This window comes from Pinus tabuliformis, chromosome 1_1 (assembly GCF_031772625.1).
Source record: "Pinus tabuliformis cultivar Carrire ecotype Pingquan chromosome 1_1, CPIR1, whole genome shotgun sequence".
Classification (NCBI taxonomy): Eukaryota; Viridiplantae; Streptophyta; class Pinopsida; order Pinales; family Pinaceae; genus Pinus; species Pinus tabuliformis.
The window spans coordinates 552,568,685-552,590,552 of NC_142297.1; the positions used below are offsets into that span (position 1 = coordinate 552,568,685).

General features: G+C 36.0%; 1 pseudogene; it reads right to left on the reverse strand.

Annotated features, from left to right (window-relative positions):
• Positions 1–14,625: 14,625 nt before the first annotated feature.
• Positions 14,626–15,588, reverse strand: LOC149214333 (LEAF RUST 10 DISEASE-RESISTANCE LOCUS RECEPTOR-LIKE PROTEIN KINASE-like 1.1 pseudogene; annotated as a pseudogene).
• Positions 15,589–21,868: the final 6,280 nt, after the last annotated feature.

Sequence of the window (21,868 nt, forward strand, 5' to 3'; positions counted from 1 at the left end):
ACTTTAATATGCACACTTGTTTTTCTATGTGTGTGTGTGTTTAGTTATTTATATATATGAACAATAATATATATTAGTTTCCCTTAATTTTGGTAATAAATAGAAGAAAGTATTTGATCAAACCCTGTTTTTAGCACATTTAATTCTTATTAGCATTTTCTCTCCAATAATGTAATAATGGAGGAAACCATAACATAAGCCTATAACATGATGTCAAGAGATTTGCAATATCGGTCTGTTATAAATTTAGTCTTTTAATTTTCAAAAGGTTTAGATATTATGCATTTAAGCTTTGTTAGTATTAGTGCATATCTTATGATTCAAAACAATGCTAAAATATATATTGTCAAATGTATAATTTATCTATAGATCATATAGTATATCTTATATATGTAAATCTTAGCATAAATCATATTAATTAATCTATTTTTGATTTTTTATTGATAAGATTCAATAATTTTACTTCTTTTGTCATTTTATATGTCCTATTAGATTTCTTTACTCATATCTCATATATATACAAATGCTATGGCATGTTTGGGTCAAAGACATTTGATTTCAAGATTATGGGGATTGTATTGTGAGTATTCCATGCAATTTCAAACCAAGACTCAAAATTTAATAAGTGATTTATGTATTATGGTCATTTTTTTAAATATGTGAATTTTTTTAACATGATTATATTATTAAAGAGTAAATTTTAAATGAAATGAAGAGTTAATTTATTATGAAAACATCATGAAAAACGAAACATAAAAACATAAACATCCAAAACAATTAAAAAAAATAAAATTGTTTGACGGATAAAGAGAAATCCAACCATGTGTGGGAGTGTTGGGAGAAGCAAAATAAACGCTTAATAGAGAGCAGATATTCTCTATTGCAAGAGTTTAGCGATGTCCGAGGTTGCCATGGTGCACCCTGCGGCCACAGATATATGTGCGCAGAATGCAACATACACAGAAGAGACCTCGTCGAGTACGCATACTGTCCCCTCCCTACCGAGTACGCACCCACAGCCCTTTTGCATAATATATATTTTAATATATTTATTTTCAAATTATATATGTATATACACGAATCAAGCAAAATAAACACTGTAATTCTCTGCACCATCATTCACGCAGGTGTTCAGACCAGATAAATCTAAGGAAGCAGCCATATGAGGTTTCCAACCAGAAGCTAAAGGATTTAAATTTCTCATTTACACCTATGATAAAGAGCGTTGACACCATCGAAAGCTTACACAAAAAGGGGTTACTTCAACGCCATCTTTCAGGGTGGGATGACATGGACGGCAGCCACCCGCTATTGTCTAGGATCTGAGAAACGGAATGGTACAAGTTAATCCTGTAATCCTTAATACATCCCAACTTCTCTATATTTCTACAAGCTTTAGAACATATAACGTACTTAGATGCTCACTAGGATTCGAATTATTACTTCTTTGTCATAGTAGTTAATGTTTCAGGGCGGGCTACATTGGAATACTCAGCTGAATAATGAAGATATCAATTCGGAATTCGGATAGTATTTGTATGTGTGATTATATATATATATATATATCTTAAAGAAAAAGAAGCTTTCTTTTATATAAGGAAAAAGAGTGTACATATACTTGATCATGGATAACGTCCTTTTTTTTCATCCTGAACATTAAAAACAGAACTTTTACCTATATTTGTTTTATAAACAAAAGTGGAAAATTTGCAGGATACTGTAGGTTTGAAAATACATTTGGCGTTTTACATTTATAAAAATAGTTTTCAAAAATCATGATTACTCTGGTTAATCAAAATCTAAGATATATAGATCAGGAAATAGATATGCTTCCGGAATCAACTCTGGTGCGGTGTCTTGCTTGTAAGAAGCATACTGGATCCATGAGAGCCAGACACGCTTCTCTTGGCGAGCATGTCTGCCATGGTATTTTGCTCTGGGTATATGTGCTCATAAGAGATTCCTTAAAAAGAACGCCCTATGGATCGAATACACTTCCTCTAATGAGACATCGATGGTGGTTGAAAGCAGGTGAGCCCTTGAGTCTCCTAGTACTTGTACGTCTTTGATGTTGAGCCATTGTGCCAAGAAAAGTAAACCCTAGTTTCTGAGCCTGCCCATGCATCCCTCCCACCAAAAATGATAATGTCACGGTTCCTTAACAATGATAACAACTTTTGCCACACATTCTTTTTTCTTGGATCCAATCTTAGCTGACCTTTGGATCCAATCTTAGAATTTCTTGTGTGAAGCGAAATTCTCACTAGAAAATATTGAGAAAAGAAAGTCAGATCTCTGATGCAATAGAATAGTTTAAAAGTAGGTGAGACACATTCTCCTAGTTTTGCATGTAGAGAGGACATATGCTAGTGCCGTAGAAGCCTCTGTAAGAGAGGCTTTCCCAAGTGAGTATTTTATCGTGGAGGGCCAGCCAGCTAAAACATTTAAGTTTTAATGGAATCTTCCACTTCCGTATCTTGTGGAGCCAATGTCGTTCTTTATTAACCAGTGTTGAGTTAGAGATGAACTTATAAATTTCGCTGATCACAATATGGTTCTGATTGGTTTTCCCAATCCAGGGCATTCTATCTTCCCCTTCAGTGAGTTGAATCCCAACAGCCTCAACCTGTCTGATGTATAGGTCCCATTCTGTAGCCAATGTACCAGAGAGATCAATGTCTACGGCCCGAATCCAAGATTGGATGTAAGGAGATGTAGTTCTATGAGATACAATATGAGATATAGAGTACATACCTCTACTGTGGAGATGATGAAAGAGAGGAGACCGATGAGAATGCGAGCCCAATAGTCCTTTAATGATGTCCAGACCCACACCTGTCATGTTACCATTTCCTACTTCGCAACATAGACCAGCGCAGCGAATAGCCAGTGTCTATTTCTGATCATGCTTGGCCAAATACAAGAGGAAGAGGATGATTGATAAGCCACATCTTTAATCCAATCTTCTAGATACTCATAAGCCATATACTTTCCTCAATAATCTGTGACCAGATGCCACTACCACTCAGTCCTCTCCACAGACTCTTACAGATTAATGTCGTGTTGAACGATAGAGTATCTAGGATCCCAGCCCCCACAGTCAGCAGGCTAGAGTGGACAAACGTACAAGATGGATCTTTGGATCTTTTTGAGTGCATCAGAACCACACCATAGAATCTAACCAGAATAGCGTCAATCTTCCTGATGATGGCCATGGACACCATATAAATGTGCATCCAAAATACAGATATTGATTATAAAACGGTCTTAATCAGTATAAGCCTTCCACCCATTGGAAGCCACCTATGGGCCCAATGATTAATCTTATAGTCAATTTTATTAATGACCCATCCCCAATCAGAAATCAAATATGTGGTTTGATATGGATTCCCAAGTATATAAACCAAAATCCAATGTCCGAACTGAATCTCAAAAGAATTGGCTTCTTCGGTTTGATATGGAATCGTATTATATGAAACCAGAATCCAATGGCCGAACTGAAACTCCAGAAAGTGCGCTGATCTGATCAACCTGAACCGGTTCCTCAGTATTAGCTATAAGTTCTGATTTAGTATCAGTGTGATTAAATATCTATGTTATTAAAGATTTCTATCCTCAATAGCCTTTGTACATTTGATTAAATATTTATGTTATTACCGTACCATATGTCGAACATTTGTCCATACAGTTTGACTTTTAGTAACTTTTGTCAATTTATTTTGGGACAGAATAAAATTTAAAGCATGTTTAATATAGCCATGTTTATTATAGGGGCTCTAAGAAATTTTAATTTAATTATCCATCAGGGTTAGGTTGGATTGATGGTAGAAATTTAATATTTTTAATAGTATGCAAAAAATATGAGTGAATTTCGTCAATTTATTTTATGACATAATAAAATTTATGTATGTTTAATATAACTATGTTTATTCTATAACTATATTTATTGCAGGGACTCCGAGAAATTTTAAGTTAATTATCTATAAAAGTTAGGTTAGGTTGATTGATGGATTAGGTTGAATTGATGGTAGAAATTTAATATTTTATTTTAATGGTTTTGAGAAATTTTAATTTAATTATTTATAAGGGTTTATGTATGTTTAATATAACTATGTTTATTCTATAACTATATTTATTGTAGGGACTCCGAGAAATTTTAATTTAATTATCTATAAAAGTTAGGTTGATTGATGGATTAGGTTGAATGGATGGTAGAAATTTAATATTTTATTTTAATGGTTTTGAGAAATTTTAATTTAATTATTTATAAGGGTTAGGTTGGATTGATGGTAGAAATTTAATATTTTTAATAGTAGGTAGAAATTAAGGTTGATATTTATGTTTAAAGTTGTTTTATTTATTTTTTATTTTAATTAGAATGATTAAATAAATAAAAGGCTTTATTAGTAAGTGTGATCGGAAATGAGGGCATGTGGTATTGATAAGCCATGGCATTGGTTTATTGATATTGTAATAAGGTCTATTTGCATCTATGTTAAAGTGGGATGAATTTCCATGGTTAAAAATCTAGTTACATGTTTTTTGAAATGTATATATGTTTAACTTATATATATATTTTTTTACAATTAATAATAATAAGAATTTAAATAAATTTATAACTAAGTTAAATTTGATAATTTGTTTAGTCTTAGCAACGTAAAATGTATGATAAAGTAAGTGTTTTGATGTTTATATTTGATTGATGCTATTAGCATTTAACTCTCATTTAATTTATATAAGTACATTAGTTATATTTATATATTAAATTAGAAGACTTCTTTTTAATGTAAACCTTTTGAATTATATATATTATTTTTCTTATTAAAAATAATATGAGCATTTGCACCAGATGTTGCAAAGGAAAAACCGTAAGGCATAAATTCGAGAAGCATTGTGACATATAAAGAATCATTGAAGATGAAAATTAGTAGGTGAAGGGTAAAGAGCTAGTACCCAATGCCCATTGCATTAAATAGGTCTTGTTTTCTTTGGAAACTTTTTGGCTCTATCCAAAAAAAGCTTCCCACTTTTAGCAGGCTATGGAATGACTTCAACTAGAAGGAGACAATATTGGATACTATTGCAGGTATTGAGGAGGAGCAAAATGTTATCCTCGTTTGTAAGATAAATAAGTGCAACAAGAAAAGAGGAAATAAGAAGGGCTAAAAAGGGTTATCTATAGTCCTCCATTGTGGCATTTTGCTATAAGATTTTTGCTTCTCAATGTGTATGGTAAATCTTCAACACTCTATCTCTGCTTCCAATGACTTCAATCTGCATATTCTTAAAAAGAGTTTATTGTTGGCATTATGATTCAAGTGTTGTCCTTGATGGCAACTCACTCAGAGGATGGTACAGGTGCTCAGAGGTTGGTACAGGTGATGGCAACTTAATCAGAAGACAGATCTTAGTACAGCATGCCAAGGAAGTTCATATACGCATGTTCGTTAAGCCCAAGTCGCGTGTACACGCTAGTTGGATTCATAAAAAGCGCGTGTATGTGGAAAAGTATCTTTGGTCCATGGTGGTTAGTCCTTGGAAGTTGTGCCTATGATTTCGGACCATTGTGTCTCGACGGGCGTGTCGATCCCTAGTTTTGAAGTTGATGGTATTGTGTTACTATGGTTTTGGCTCTTGGTATTGAGCTAGGCCTAAGACTATATAAGGAGAAGAAGATCATTAGGCAAAATCATCTTTCGACAAGGCTTGAATATCTAAGAGAGAAAGAGATATGATATGCAGGTTCTGGGTTGCTTGATCTAAGCCAAGGAGAGATCACATCGGTTGATGGAAGACTAGATCTAAGGATAGATCGGGATCTAATGGTTTGAAATGCACTATCATGATATGGTTGATTATGCGTATTTCTAGATCTGCATATTGTCGCAATGTTATGTTCTGGGTCTAACTAATGTCTGGTACAGCTGCAAATTGAGAAAGTTTATTTTTAGATCTGTACGCAGGTTGGCTTCGGTAAAAGCGCGTGTATACGCGGGTTTTGCTCATTGAAGTAGCGTATATCTTTTGAAGCTTGATTTTTGGGTTTACAGTGGGGTCTGACTGTTATTGCAGAGTTCTGTAGTCTGCTCTGTGTTCTGGTAACTGGTGATTGACAGGGTTCAGTGGTTCAGTGATTCAAAGTTTGGTTGTTTTATGCTTCAATGATCTATTGTGGAAATTGAATGAATTGTGGTCTTCAGATTGTAATGTTGTGCTTCAGGAATATCCAAGTCTGAAAATGTATGAAAAGTGATACCTGAAAGAAAGAAGATTGTAGGTCAGCACCTACGTACTAGTATCTTGGCTAGTACAAGAGCAAAGGGGGTTGGAGCTCCCTTCCAAGGAAGTTTGGAGAACGAGAGAAGGTTGTAGCCTTCTGCAGGTTGTAGCCTGCGTACTGGTATAAGGCTGCACCAGTACAAAAGATTGTAAACTGAAGTTTCATATTAAAGAAAGATAGAGACAACTTGCAGCAGGTGGTTTTCACCCACATTGGGTTTCCACCTTATATCTTGGTGTTCATGTGTGTGGCTTTTGATCTGTTCTGTTATACTGCACATGTTTACTGTTAATGTGGTGAATAATGTCCTGATGCACTTAACTGAAGAATAAGCTAACTAAATTGTGAGTTTTCTTCTTATACGCTGTTTTACTTAGTCACAGTAGCGTGTACACGCTGGTTCACTTAACTGAAGTAGCGTATATGTTTCTGAGCATTGAAAAAGTTTGATTGATCTGATAATACTGATTCACCCCCCCTCTCAGTATTATTTCCAACAATTGGTATCAGAGCAGGTCCTTCAGAGAAGCTTGATCGCTTGAAGGTAGATCATTCATCATGAGCAACTACGAGAAAGAAGCATCAATCAGGCCACCGGTTTTTGATGGAACAAATTTCAATTATTGGAAGGTAAGAGTTACTGCATATCTTCAATCTCTTGGTACAGAAGTTTGGAACATTGTAGAAACAGGCTATGCTTTTCCTTCAGCTACTCCTACAGATCCAGCTGAGAAAAAGGCATATGAAACAAATGCAAAAGCAGTCAGTACTCTATTAGGAAGTATATCCCAAACAGAATTCATGAAGGTCATGCACTTCAAATCAGCAAAAGAGATATGGGACAAAATGATCACTAGCTATGAAGGAGATGAACAGGTAAAGCAAGCTAAACTTCAAACTCTCAGGATTCAATATGAGACTCTCAAGATGTATAATGATGAAAGTGTGGCTAATTATTTTCTTCGGGTAGATGAGATTGTTAATTGTATGAAAAATTTGGGTGAAGAAATAAAAGAGACTATAGTAGTTCAAAAGATTCTAAGATCATTATCCCCCAAGTTTGAATCTAAAGTATCTGCAATAGAAGAAAAGGAAAATCTCAAAGTTCTCACTATGTCTCAGCTACATGGAATTCTAACTGCTTATGAAATGAGAAAGGGAGGTCCATCAGACAGAAGGGAAGCTGCTTTTAAGGCATCAGGAAAAGAAGATTACTATGAAGCAAGCCATGTTCCAGAAGAAGAGGAAGAAGAATCAAATTTTGTCAGAAATCTTCAAAGGGGTGCTGGAAGGTTCAGAGGTAAGCTACCTTTCAAATGCTTTGCTTGTGGAAGAGTAGGTCATTATGCTGCAAAATGTCCTTATAAGGATAAAGGAAAAGAACCTGCTAGATGGAACAAGAAACAAAGTGCAAATAAGAAAAGCTACTACACCCATGAAGATAGTGATGGCTTATCAAACAGTGATGAAGATGAACAAGGTAATAAATATAAGCTGTTAATGGCATTTGAAGATGATGATTATGAGGATGCTGTAGATGTGGATAATCTCTATAATGAAATTACTAGACTCAAGAGATGCATAGAAGAAAAGAGTGTGATCATTGATACTTTGCAATTTCAAATTGATGAAAAGGAAAAACATCTTGAAAAACTAGAAGGTGAAATTGTTGGTCTCAGAAAAGAAATTGAGAAAACAAAAGCTATTAATCTTAAGTTTGTCAAAGGATCTGAAACTTTGGATGAGATTATCAATGTGCAGCGGTCTCCTCTAAACAAGACAGGTTTGGGCTATAATGGAGAAACCTCTCAAGCATCCACCTCAAAAAGTTATCTTGATGCAGCAAGAAGAAATGAGCAGAAGAACAATGAAGATAATCAGGTAAAGCAGGGACGAATTACAAACAGAAACTATCAGGGACAATCCTTCTTAAGGGTGAACAAAAGCTACAACCAACCACAGGTAAAATCTTCTCAGTTTGGCACAAGAATAGATGAAAATAGAAATTACAATCAGTTGGCTGGTAGATTCAATAACCGCAGAAGCTTCTTCAATGGACAATGCTTTTCTTGCCATAACTTTGGTCACAAAGCAGCTCAATGTGTTGCATATAAAACAATCATGACTAGGGAAGCTCAAAAACAAAGAAGTATGACAGGGATTACAAAAAGGACCTATAACAACTTTTCGGTTCTTGAAAATGAAGTTGAATGTTCTATTTGCAATAATTTTGGTCATAAAGAATCTGAATGCAGGAGCAGGTTTCAGGAGAAAAAGGAACAAGCCACGAGCACCAAAAAATGGAGAATAAAGGAACCTCAGACAGAAAGATGTGGGATAGCTTTTTATGCAGAAGGACAGGAAAATCTATGGTACATTGACAGTGGATGTTCGAAACATATGACAGGTGATAAAGAAAAACTTGAATCTTATTCTACTTTAGAAAAGGGAAAGAAAGTTTCTTTTGGAAATGATACTCCTGCAACTATAAAAGGAAAAGGTATTGCTCCTTTGAAAGAAAAGGTCAAGGCTGGAAATGTTTTGTATGTTGATGGATTGAAGCATAATCTACTAAGTGTCAGCCAGATGTGTGATCAAAAAACCGAGGTTATTTTCAGATCGAATGGATGTCTTGTTCGTGATCTTGATACAGGTAAAACAGTTCTCAAAGGCAAAAGAACTCCAAATAATCTGTACATATTTGAAGAAGGACAACAACAATGCTATCTTAGCAAGGATGAAGAGCACTGGTTATGGCATCGAAGGTTGGGACATCTAAGCTTCTCACAAATAAGAAAAGCATGCAAATATCAGGCAGTTCGCGATCTTCCAGATATCAAAATTCCAGACAACACCATATGCAAATCTTGTCAGTTTGGAAAGCAAACCAGAACTAACTTTCCAGAGAAGGAAGGATCAGCTAGCTTGCCTCTTGAGCTAGTCCATACAGATGTATGTGGTCCATTTAGGAAAAGGACACCTCGAGGAGAAGAATATCTGATATTATTCATTGATGATTTCTCAAGGTTTGTTTGGTTAGGGCTTATGAAGCACAAAGATGAAGCATTCGAAAAATTCAAATCCTTCAAAGCATTGGCTGAAAATGAATCAGGACACAAAATTAAGTGCCTCAGATCTGACAGAGGTGGGGAGTTCACATCAAATGAATTTTTCGATTTCTGCGATGAACATGGGATAAGAAGAGAATTCTCTACAGCTAGAACTCCTCAGCAAAATGGGGTTGTGGAAAGAATGAACAGAACTATCCAACAAATGGCTCGTGCTATGCTCGATGAATCAGGTACTCCTGCAACCTTCTGGGGTGAAGCTGCACATGCTGCTGTTATCATTCTTAACAAAACAAATGTCCGAGTAAACAGCACTCAAACACCTCATGAGCTTTGGAGTGGTAAAACTCCTTCCGTGAAGCATTTCAAAATCTTTGGGAGCAAATGTTATATTAAGAATACTGATGAGCAACTTGGCAAACTTGAACCTAGAGCAGATGAGGGCATTCTTCTTGGTTATTCTCCACATAGCAAAGCATACAAGTGCTACAATAAAAGACTTGGCAGAATTGTTGACAGTATTGATATAGTGGTTGATGAGAAGGGATATATTCCTAGGCAAGTTCATCATGAAGACATTGAAGAAGATGAAGGTTACTCTCAAAGGCGAAATGATGAAGAAGAAGAACCTCAAGAAGAAGAAGAATCTCAAGAAGAACCAGAGGAGCAGACAAGAATAGAAGAGAAGACTCCATCCAGATATGTCCAAAAGAATCATCCAGAAACTCAGATTGTGGGGCAGAAAGAAGCAGGAGTACAAACAAGAAGGACACTTGCAGAAGCTTCAAGCTACTTGGCACTACTCTCCTCCATTGAACCACAAAATGTGAAAGAGGCATGCAAAGATGAATGTCAAAGCAATGGATGAAGAACTTGAGCAAATCGAAAAGAACAACACTTGGGAATTAGTTCCTAGACCAAAAGATAAGAATGTAATAGGAACAAAATGGGTCTTCAAGAATAAATTAAATGAAAATGGAGAAGTAATTAGAAACAAGGCCAGACTTGTTTGTAAAGGGTATGCACAGCAAGAAGGAATAGATTTTGAAGAGACCTTTGCTCCTGTGGCAAGACTAGAGGCCATCCGAATGTTCCTTGCTCTCTCAAGCTTTCAAAACTTCAAGGTATTTCAAATGGACGTGAAATCAGCCTTCCTGAATGGAGACTTAGAAGAAGAAGTATATATTGAGCAGCCAGATGGTTTCATTCTTGGGAATGATCCAAACCTTGTATGCAGATTGAAAAAGGCACTCTATGGACTCAAACAAGCTCCAAGGGCTTGGTACTATCGGTTGGACAAATATCTTCACCAACAAGGCTTTTCAAAAGGATCAGCAGATAGCAATCTCTATATAAAAGTTGAAAATAACAAATTGCTAATTCTTGTTGTTTATGTAGATGATATTATTTTTGGCAGCAATGAAGAGACTATGAGTCAAAACTTTGCCTTGGTTATGCAGAAAGAATTCGAAATGTCACTTCTTGGAGAATTGACATATTTTCTTGGATTGCAAATCCAACAAAATGAAGGAGGTATCTTCTTGTCTCAAACCAAATACCTCAAGCAGATCTTGAAGAAGTATGGCATGGAAGAGTCAAAGCCAGTATGTACACCCATGGTTACAGGATGCAGCCTCAGTGCAAATGATGAATCAGCAGCAGTTCACCAACCCACTTATAGATCCATGATTGGGAGTTTGCTTTATTTGACAGGTACTCGACCAGATATTACACATGCAGTAGGAATGGTTGGAAGATTTCAAGCCAACCCAAAGGAAACTCATCTTCAGGCAGTCAAAAGAATCTTCAAATATCTTCAAGGGACCCAAAACTATGGCTTATGGTATCCTAGAAATACAGATCTCACTCTTCATGCTTACACAGATGCAGATTGGGCTGGAAGTGTGGATGATAGGAAAAGCACAAGTGGAGGTGCTTTCTTCATGGGTTCCAGATTAGTATCTTGGTTCAGCAAGAAACAAAGTTCGATTGCCTTATCTACAGCTGAAGCAGAATATGTGGCTGCAGCATCTTGTTGCACACAACTTCTTTGGATGATGCAGACCTTGCAGGACTTTCAAATCACTTGCACTCCACCTGTCTCTATCTTATGTGATAATACAAGTGCAATCAGCATTTCAAAGAATCCAGTCATGCACTCAAAGACCAAGCACATACCAATCAAGTACCATTTTCTTCGGGAACAAGTGCTTGAGCAGAAGGTCAAGTTGGAGTATGTTCCTTCTAAGGAGCAAGTTGCTGATATTCTCACAAAACCACTGCCCAGGGAAACTTTTGAATATCTCAGACAAAAGCTGGGAGTAGTTGATGCTTCATCCTGTTGTTGAAGTTTGTTTGTTCTACAGAAAAGTTGGTATACGCAGGTTACGGAAGGGATATGCGCGTATATACGCGGATTCATGATGGGTAAGTCGCGTGTATGTTGGACGCTTGTTGCAGAAAGTATATCCGCGTACATACGCTGTTTTATACAGGAAAAATCGCGTATATGAAGTTCTGAACAGCAAGGGAAAACTCTAGAGTTCTGAACAGCAATGGGAATGTCAGAATTCTTCAGGCACAGTTTCAGGGAGTGCAACAGGCACAGGTTCAGGGGGAGCAGCTTAAAAGTCTCATAAAGCATTGTTGGCATTCAGATGTTTTGGTTGTTGGTTTCAGGAGAAGGAGCTCAGAAAGAAATCCTGGTTGCTGATCTAACAAGATGTTTATCAGATGCTGCTGGTGCCTTTCCTAAGTCTTGGTCTAGATCTGTTGTCTCTATGTCATGTATCTCTCTTGTCATATCTCTTTTATGGTGTCAAGGTCATGTAACGGCCTATGTTGGTTTCCCCACTATGCCTGGGATGAATGCTGTAATATAATTGGTTGTTTCTGATATGTCCCCTCTTGGTAGGGAGTATGGATGTATGTATTGAGTCTTTTGGTGATAGGACGGTCCCTTATGGTGTATAAGTCTTGGTTCTTGTTGAAGAACATCTTTTGCAGATCTGGCCTACTGTCAGGGGGAGCACGAGTCAGCACAGCCAAGCAGAGGTATCAGCATGTCCTCAGGGGGAGCACAGCCCTTTGCCCTTGATGTCAAAGGGGGAGAGTGACTTGGTGTGGTGGTTGCCATCAAGTCCAAAGGGGGAGATTGTTGGCATTATGATTCAAGTGTTGTCCTTGATGGCAACTCACTCAGAGGATGGTACAGGTGCTCAGAGGTTGGTACAGGTGATGGCAACTTAATCAGAAGACAGATCTTAGTACAGCATGCCAAGGAAGTTCATATACGCATGTTCGTTAAGCCCAAGTCGCGTGTACACGCTAGTTGGATTCATAAAAAGCGCGTGTATGTGGAAAAGTATCTTTGGTCCATGGTGGTTAGTCCTTGGAAGTTGTGCCTATGATTTCGGACCATTGTGTCTCGACGGGCGTGTCGATCCCTAGTTTTGAAGTTGATGGTATTGTGTTACTATGGTTTTGGCTCTTGGTATTGAGCTAGGCCTAAGACTATATAAGGAGAAGAAGATCATTAGGCAAAATCATCTTTCGACAAGGCTTGAATATCTAAGAGAGAAAGAGATCTGATATGCAGGTTCTGGGTTGCTTGATCTAAGCCAAGGAGAGATCACATCGGTTGATGGAAGACTAGATCTAAGGATAGATCGGGATCTAATGGTTTGAAATGCACTATCATGATATGGTTGATTATGCGTATTTCTAGATCTGCATATTGTCGCAATGTTATGTTCTGGGTCTAACTAATGTCTGGTACAGCTGCAAATTGAGAAAGTTTATTTTTAGATCTGTACGCAGGTTGGCTTCGGTAAAAGCGCGTGTATACGCGGGTTTTGCTCATTGAAGTAGCGTATATCTTTTGAAGCTTGATTTTTGGGTTTACAGTGGGGTCTGACTGTTATTGCAGAGTTCTGTAGTCTGCTCTGTGTTCTGGTAACTGGTGATTGACAGGGTTCAGTGGTTCAGTGATTCAAAGTTTGGTTGTTTTATGCTTCAATGATCTATTGTGGAAATTGAATGAATTGTGGTCTTCAGATTGTAATGTTGTGCTTCAGGAATATCCAAGTCTGAAAATGTATGAAAAGTGATACCTGAAAGAAAGAAGATTGTAGGTCAGCACCTACGTACTAGTATCTTGGCTAGTACAAGAGCAAAGGGGGTTGGAGCTCCCTTCCAAGGAAGTTTGGAGAACGAGAGAAGGTTGTAGCCTTCTGCAGGTTGTAGCCTGCGTACTGGTATAAGGCTACACCAGTACAAAAGAATGTAAACTGAAGTTTCATATTAAAGAAAGATAGAGACAACTTGCAGCAGGTGGTTTTCACCCACATTGGGTTTCCACCTTATATCTTGGTGTTCATGTGTGTGGCTTTTGATCTGTTCTGTTATACTTCACATGTTTACTGTTAATGTGGTGAATAATGTCCTGATGCACTTAACTGAAGAATAAGCTAACTAAATTGTGAGTTTTCTTCTTATACGCTGTTTTACTTAGTCACAGTAGCGTGTACACGCTGGTTCACTTAACTGAAGTAGCGTATATGTTTCTGAGCATTGAAAAAGTTTGATTGATCTGATAATACTGATTCACCCCCCCTCTCAGTATTATTTCCAACATTTATGCTGTTGTTTAAGCTAACATCCTCTTTTTGGTTGGATTTATTTCTGTGAGCAAGGTGGTATTCATTCTTTTAGCTCTCTTTAGTTCCCTTAGTTGTAAGTGCACAAAAATCATGGACTGATATGACACTGAATTATTGATAATGGGAGTTAATAATCATGACATTTATTTTATTGAATTCTTTGGGTTTTATGTCATTTTATCTCCAAAATATACATATAATTTTGTTGGTTGGAACAAAGCTACAAGTTATAATAACAGAGTTAGCCTTAGAAATTCAAGGGAGGCATGCTGTAGTTAAAGGAACCCCAACTGTGCATCCAGCAAATAAATTGTCTTGGTTCAATTGCCCTCAACTTATCACTTTCTTGATCCATTTAACTCTTTTCTAGCAATCAAAATGATTTTCATTCTAAATTTCGATTAAAAATTTGTATTTCCAAATCCTATTCACAGATTATTTATGGGAATACCAATTGCTTAATGGTTAACTTATGTTCTGTAGACACTACCCATTAACTTTTTGGGTAGACACTACCCATTATGTCTACCCATTACCCATCATCATCAGGGACCAGAAATAGCGAGTGTTTGCAATGGACTCCATTTTATTTTATTTTCTCAAGTTTGGCCACAAGTTACTTCATATCTGGTTGGTCTTCTTTGTTCTTTGCAAGGCATCTTAGAGCGAATTCAGCAATTGCAATAACCATCACTTTTATGTCAGAGTTTGAGTCAATTTCCAGATCTGGGTCTATTAGCTCATGAAAATCTCCCACTTTAATATTTTCTATTGCCATATTGGCCAGGACAATTTCGCTTTTATTATGACCTATGTCCACAACTAACTTGGCAGAGATGATTTCCATCAAAACAACTCTAAATTTGTCGACATCATATTTATCTGTGAGCTGAAAGCATTGGTGGTATTCCGGGTCGACGTAGCTGGGCCTGCCCTGTGGAGCAGTGGAAACATGAGTTACATCTAATGGTACAAATATTGAAAGCCCAAAATCTGCTACTTTGACATGAAATTCCTCGTCCAACAAAATATTTGAAGATTTTACATCTCTGTGGAAAATAGGCAGTTCATGGCAGTGAAGAAATGCTAGGGCCTGGGAAGTCTCTATACAAATTCTAAGATGGGTATCCCAATCTAGACCTTTATCCTTCTTCACTTCCTCATGAAGATGATCTGAGAAAGTACCATTTGTAAAATATTCATAAACAAGAAGTAGATTTGGACTTTGTGGGGAACTACAACAATAGAGATGAACCAAGTTTTAATGATAGAAGGTCAAAAGAATCTGCACCTCGTTGATGAACTGTTTGAATCTTTTACAAGTATCCCGATGCAGTCTCTTCACTGCCACAACATGACCATACCAGAGTTTACCCAGATAAACCAAACCATATCCTCCATCTCCAACCACATTCTTCTCGTGGAAATTATCGGTCGCCTGTTTCAATACTTCGTAGGAGAAAATGGGTAGTGTCCCTATCTTACCTTGTGTAGCTTCTTCCATAGATTTGTCCTCATTGTTTGTAAAACTGCTAACAACATAACTCTCATGAAAATCAAGACTCTTCCTTTTGCACATAGTTATAGCCACTAATAAAGAAGCTACTATAAACACAGTTGCTCCAACATATTAACATGTAGTTGTTAAAATCAGTTAGTAATTAATAGGCCCAACAATACCCGTCAACAGATAAGTGAAAATACATGTACCTGCAAGAAAGATCTTTACCTATTGCAACACCATTCTTAAGCTTCTCTCCTGGTTCAAAAATATAAATTTAAATTAGCTTCAAGGGCTACTCTATTTAATTCCACGGCTACTCAACCAAATAATTTAGACACACTTCCACATAAATATAAATTGAAAGAATACCATGGCTGGGACACTTGTCGGTTTGTGGCCCATCCTTGCAATAGTAGAGGAGGTTCTCAGTTGAATCTAAAGTGTTATAACCACATATGCCTCCACTTGATCTACACCTTTCATCTCTAACTGTATCATTTGAAACCCATGCCACTCTTCTCACATCAAGTATTATTTGTGTCGAAGAAAATTCCTTCATCAAATTCCCACTGTCAAACAAACTATAATAGACACTAGCATTGCATTTCCTAAGATCCCCTTTCCCTACGTTGATTCCACATGCAGAATAGGTATAGACGTTTAGAGTCCTGTTAAATTTTCCCGTAACATTGAAGACGACATCCCCTATATGAAAGTGATCATCGAAAAGCAGGGATAGGCTTCATAAAAGTCATCTCCTACCATTAAGGGGAGTGGTCAGGTCAATCATAAAGCAAGGAGAATGTTTGAATACTTCGAAATTATTTTTCTCTATATTTCTCATAAGCTAATGTATTACATAATTTATACAATCTCTTTATGCATTAGTATGTAACTTCCTGATGCATAAAGAAACAAAGTCTTTTGGGGCTACTCCTAAGCACTTCAATTGTAAACAAAGAACATGCATAAACACACAAAATCCAAACCACAATGTAGAGCTATCATTCCCAAGCATTGATTTAATGCAAGAATTCATGGCTCATCGAGGGAACACACTTCCCTACATGATGTGAGATGATAAACTGAAGCCAGACACTATCGCGAATGGACATTTTGATGGAAACATTTCTTCCTGAATTCATATTGATTTAAAGGAGGTGGCATATTTAATTCCTCTCTTCAGTTCTAATGTAAACAAAATAGGGTTATGGAAACTAATTTCAAGCTACAACTAACCAACCATATAAATTTATAATCGAAACATAAAGGAGATGAAATTTAGAAGAATATCAAGAGAGGTTCTGGGCAATAGCACTCAATGCAGGGGACACACCTTCATGTTGTAGAAATGAAATGGAGGATGACAGTGATCAGGCTGCTGAAAAATCCAATGAATAAATATGGAGGCCAAGAAACAAGAACACAAAAGGCACCTAAAAACAAAAGCAAAAGAATATCGTTATATAAAGAACAACCTCTATACTCACCTTCACAAGAAACTGGAAGATGAAAATATTAGATGATGCCCAACATAAAGAAAGGGTGTATTCACAACAACAGGTTTCGATATGAAAACCAGCAGGGGGGAAACTCAGGCATCCTACATTACGGGCATATAAGTCTGATGGCATACACATGATCACTGTAAGTATCAGAAAAAGCAAAAGCAATGGAGTAAGATGAAAAATTCATTTCCATTACAATATACCACAACTCTTTGAAGCGATCCTTTCCCATTGAAACCTCAAATGCCAAAGTATGGATCCGGGGCCTTTCACACCATAGTAGAAGCAAAAAAATAAATAAAGGGAGTATTCTATGAGCTTTCATCCACAACCCAGTGCAAGAAGGAAGAAAAACAGTTTATTTTGCTCTATATTTCTCAGAAACTAGTGTATTACATAATGTATGCAACCTCTTTATGCATTAGTATGTAATTTCCTGATGCATAAAGAAACAGAGTCTTTTGGGGCTAATACACCATAGGCATTGAGCATAATCACTTCAATTGTAAACAAAGAACATGCATAAACACACAAAATCCAAACCACAATGTAGAGCTATAAATCCCAAGCATTAAGGGCTCATCGAGGGAACACACTTCCCTACCTGATGTGAGATGATAAACTGAAGCCATACATTATCACAGATGGACATTTTGATGGAAACATTTCTTCTTGAATTCATATTTATGGACTCATTTTTTCTTGAATTGATGGATTGGGCAATGAATGAATGAGAGGCTAATCATTATTTTATAGAGGTGCATTGAACGTTCAATCAGAATTGCAACGTCTATTGGTTCTCTTCCTCTCCAACGCCCTCATCAATCCACTTCTCTCCCACGATCTTGCACCCACATAATCCTCATCCTTTATGTTTTATGCTTTTGTCCCTGCGAGAAAAGCCTCACCGATGAAACACATAATAGGAATTGTATAAGATAGATGACATCTGCATAAAGGGAAACATAAATATGTCTATGTCGATGCAATTAAATCAACGGACTAGGACAACCCAATCCCCTAACGATGGATCAAACGGAAAAGCATGATGACAGGTGTGCACAGAGGGGTGTTGGTTTCAGAGGGAAATGCCTTATGGCGTAAAAATATTTTTTTTTAAATGATGAATTATATATCACTTAAATGGAGATTTATATTTTAAAGTAAAATTTTATTTTAAATGAGTTTTGGAAAAATTGGAAAACTTATATTATTATTTAAATATAATGTTAGTAATATTTTTTGGCATTGGTTTGCAACTTAATTATCCATTTTATTTTTTCTTGAATGGTTATTATTAGGAGATACAATGGTTAGGAATGAGGGGGAAGGGGGGAGGGTAGATATTATAGTGTTAAGGGGTTATAGATATCATATGACTTACAAGGTTTTTTGGGTAACTATTATTAGATTTCGCCGGTTATTTATAGCGGCTATATTGATAATAATGGCATATATGGTTTAAAGGTTATAAAAATTGTAAGGATGGGGTTATAGGAGTTATGAAAATACTATGCTATATGCTATAAGGAATATGCTTTATATTTCTTGTGAGATAATTTTTCATATTGTAGGTTATAAGGTTTGGTTTATATTGGCTAAGTTTTACGCTTATGATTATGTCATCCATGTTATGGATTATAGTAGATATATAAATGTTAAGGGCTATAATGTTTAGTTTGAAGTATTAAGTATAAGGGTTAAAATTGAAATATCTTAGGAGTAAGGATTGTAAGGGATATAGGGATTAATCATTATAAGTGTTAGTGATATCAAGAATTATTTGCAATATGGAGTATAATGATAATACAATATATTGATTTTTTATTATGGTTCTGGAGTTATATAGGGATAATTGTTATACAATTTTTGGATTATTAGTGTTATCAGTTACTAATAAAGAGATATATGGATGTGAATTTAATGATTAATTAAAATTTCGTATTATGCTTATATTTTAAGGATTAGGAATTGAATTTTATATGCCACATATGTTACATGGTTTAATGGTTAAGTGTTACTGTCAAGTAATAGATGCATTAACTGTTATATTATGATTTGAAGGCTTAAAGTACTAAAATTTCAATATTGATGGTTATAGATTTATATTAGGTTATAAAGGGTTTGAGACTTATGGGTTTAGAAGTTATCAGGGATATATGGATTATGTGATTTAGGGGTGTGGGGAATTATTAAGTGTTAGAGACTGTATGTTACTAATGTTATGGGGCTAAAGGGTTCAAGGAGAAGTAGGGATTACAAATTACCAGAGGGAGTGGATATTAGGTTTAAGGATTATCCTCCAAAATTTAGGTTGATACATTAAACCATAAACCCAAGGCATCTTTTTCCATATGAGGAGACAAGATTCAGATAAGATGGCCAACAAAATTCTTCTTGTTAAATATCGTCATAGACACTAGCCCTTAATTCAACTACAATCTTGTGTTGGTGTTTCATTATTATGATAATGGAGAAATTTAATATTCAAGGCAGCATTGTGATGAGTATTGGTATGTTGTTTCTTCTAGTAGTTGCTAGGATTGTTTCTTCTATGATCACATCTTGTTACCCATATAATTTCATCTCCTCAACATTTATGTTATAATTTTTTCGAATTGTTTGTGTGAGTCATATTTGAGTCTTGGAACCCTCGCATACCGTCAACACATTCATCTCCTATAACCATGTAAAATTTTAGTAGATACAAGAAAAAACTAAAAATTTTCAATGTTGGCCCCATTCACAATCCCCTTTGTGCGTGGTCAAATAATTAAAGTGTAATTTCCACCTTATTAGACATTTATTTTTTCTTGATCAATTCGATATACTAATTTCACATTTTGGGGATTATTTTTCCAACACGTCTTCGCCATAATAAATAATATGATCACTAGGACATGCATGAATAACTTGATAATTCATTCCAATATCTTTCATAACATCATGTAAATCTCAGTATGTGTGATCTAAAACCTTTGGCCATCGTAAAAAACATTCACCTATCAATCGACAACATAATTAAAAGTCCGTACTTCTTAATATAAATAAAATTAATCATACATATTGCATCCAAATTTTACATAGAGAAGACTTGTTTTGTAGTCTTAATAAAGAGGTTTTGTTCCCTTCTCAATTAGAGGTCTATCAAAACAACCATCTACTTGGTCATCATCATCATCCATTACAACATTATTAAATGTATTTTGGATCAATGTATTTGCCCCCTCTTCTTCAACTGTGTTGGAATCATCATTTTCTTCCATAGGATCATTAACTTTATCTTCAATATTCACTACATGTTCTTGAACATGCGCTTTTATAACGACCACATTATCCTAATCCATGACCAGTTCCCTTGAGTGTTGTTTATTTATAATTACAAACAAGCGAGTAATAGTAGTGTATATAAAAAATCTTTAAATGATACAATTTTTAAAAATATAATATAGGAAAACAAAGAGAACGACAAAGAAAACTTAGCTGAGAGTGAGAAACAAAGACAATGAATCAATGATGAAGCTTGTGCAATTTATCAATATGTTTATGAATATGTTGAAAAAATATATGGAAATTGTTAGTTTTCTTATCATTTAGATGGAGAGATACTTTATCAGATATATACTCACAACCAGCAAAACCAACCCATTCTTATTTCACCTTCATCATTACGTCATATTCTTTCTTGATTTTACTTGGATATCGCATGTTTGGTTTCGATGGCCACTTTCCTCGGCCCCAACCAATTAGACAACATTGCTTAATTTATAAGTGGTTCAGAGCTGAGGGATTAGGGGTTAACACATTAAAGTTTATAAGAGGTTATTGGCATCCAAAAATTCGGGGGTACTTAGGAGTTGTTAGTCTAGATGGAGTAATCAACTTAGGTGAGGTTATTGGCATCCATTTCTCCAGTTGTAGACTGAACAGAATGCTCCGACATGCGGTCGAGCTATATTAAACCACATTATATCATTCCAATGAAGGTGAAACCTGTAACACCCAAGGTCGCTCACGCAATGGTTACAATCGTTAATTAAAACGTTCTTATCCCCTCAAATATGCATTGTCACTGTCCCTACCCCAGAGCTGTAATAAAGTTATCGAGAAACTAGATAATCATTATCTGACGGTTATGTCCCTAATGGAAACATATCCAACTCAACGAATATGGTGATCACACCGAGTTATACTAAAAAAAACATCAGTATTTCCGATCCAGTCTTTAGCGAAAAGGAAATAAATATAGCTATGAGCATTGTCATAGGGATAAGCCTTATCCAACCGGCTGCTTTAAGGTAGCTCGACAAGAAAATTCTCCTGAAAATTTCCACATCAGTGGATAACGTAACCAACAAAAACGGCTTTGGACTGGAAGGAGAAATCCTCCTCAAGGTGATTTTAAGGCAACTTAAACATCTCTGGATCAATAGCTAAAGAAAAAATCAATATTGCGGATCGGAAAGAAACCCATTGATCTACAACAGGATGTTCTCCGTTATTGCAATTGGAATGTACTACCCATAGAACAGGATTTTAATGTTACCATAACCTACATACATTCAATTATAAAGCAATAAAAAAGGCAATGCGTGAAGAAATAACATTGCAATATCAATTAAAAAAAAAAAATTCCTTAGTGTTTATATGCATGACACCTTTCTTATCAATTATTTGCATGCATCATATTTTCAATTTCCAATGAATTTCAATAGTCATTATCAACACACAAAAGAAACTTCTAAATATCTACATATGGTCATTTTGGGGAGTAAAGTTGCAAGTCCACTGTTCAGCTAGTGGCCAGGCGTTCATGAGGAGTTCTTCGCTCTCTCATACTCATGTCC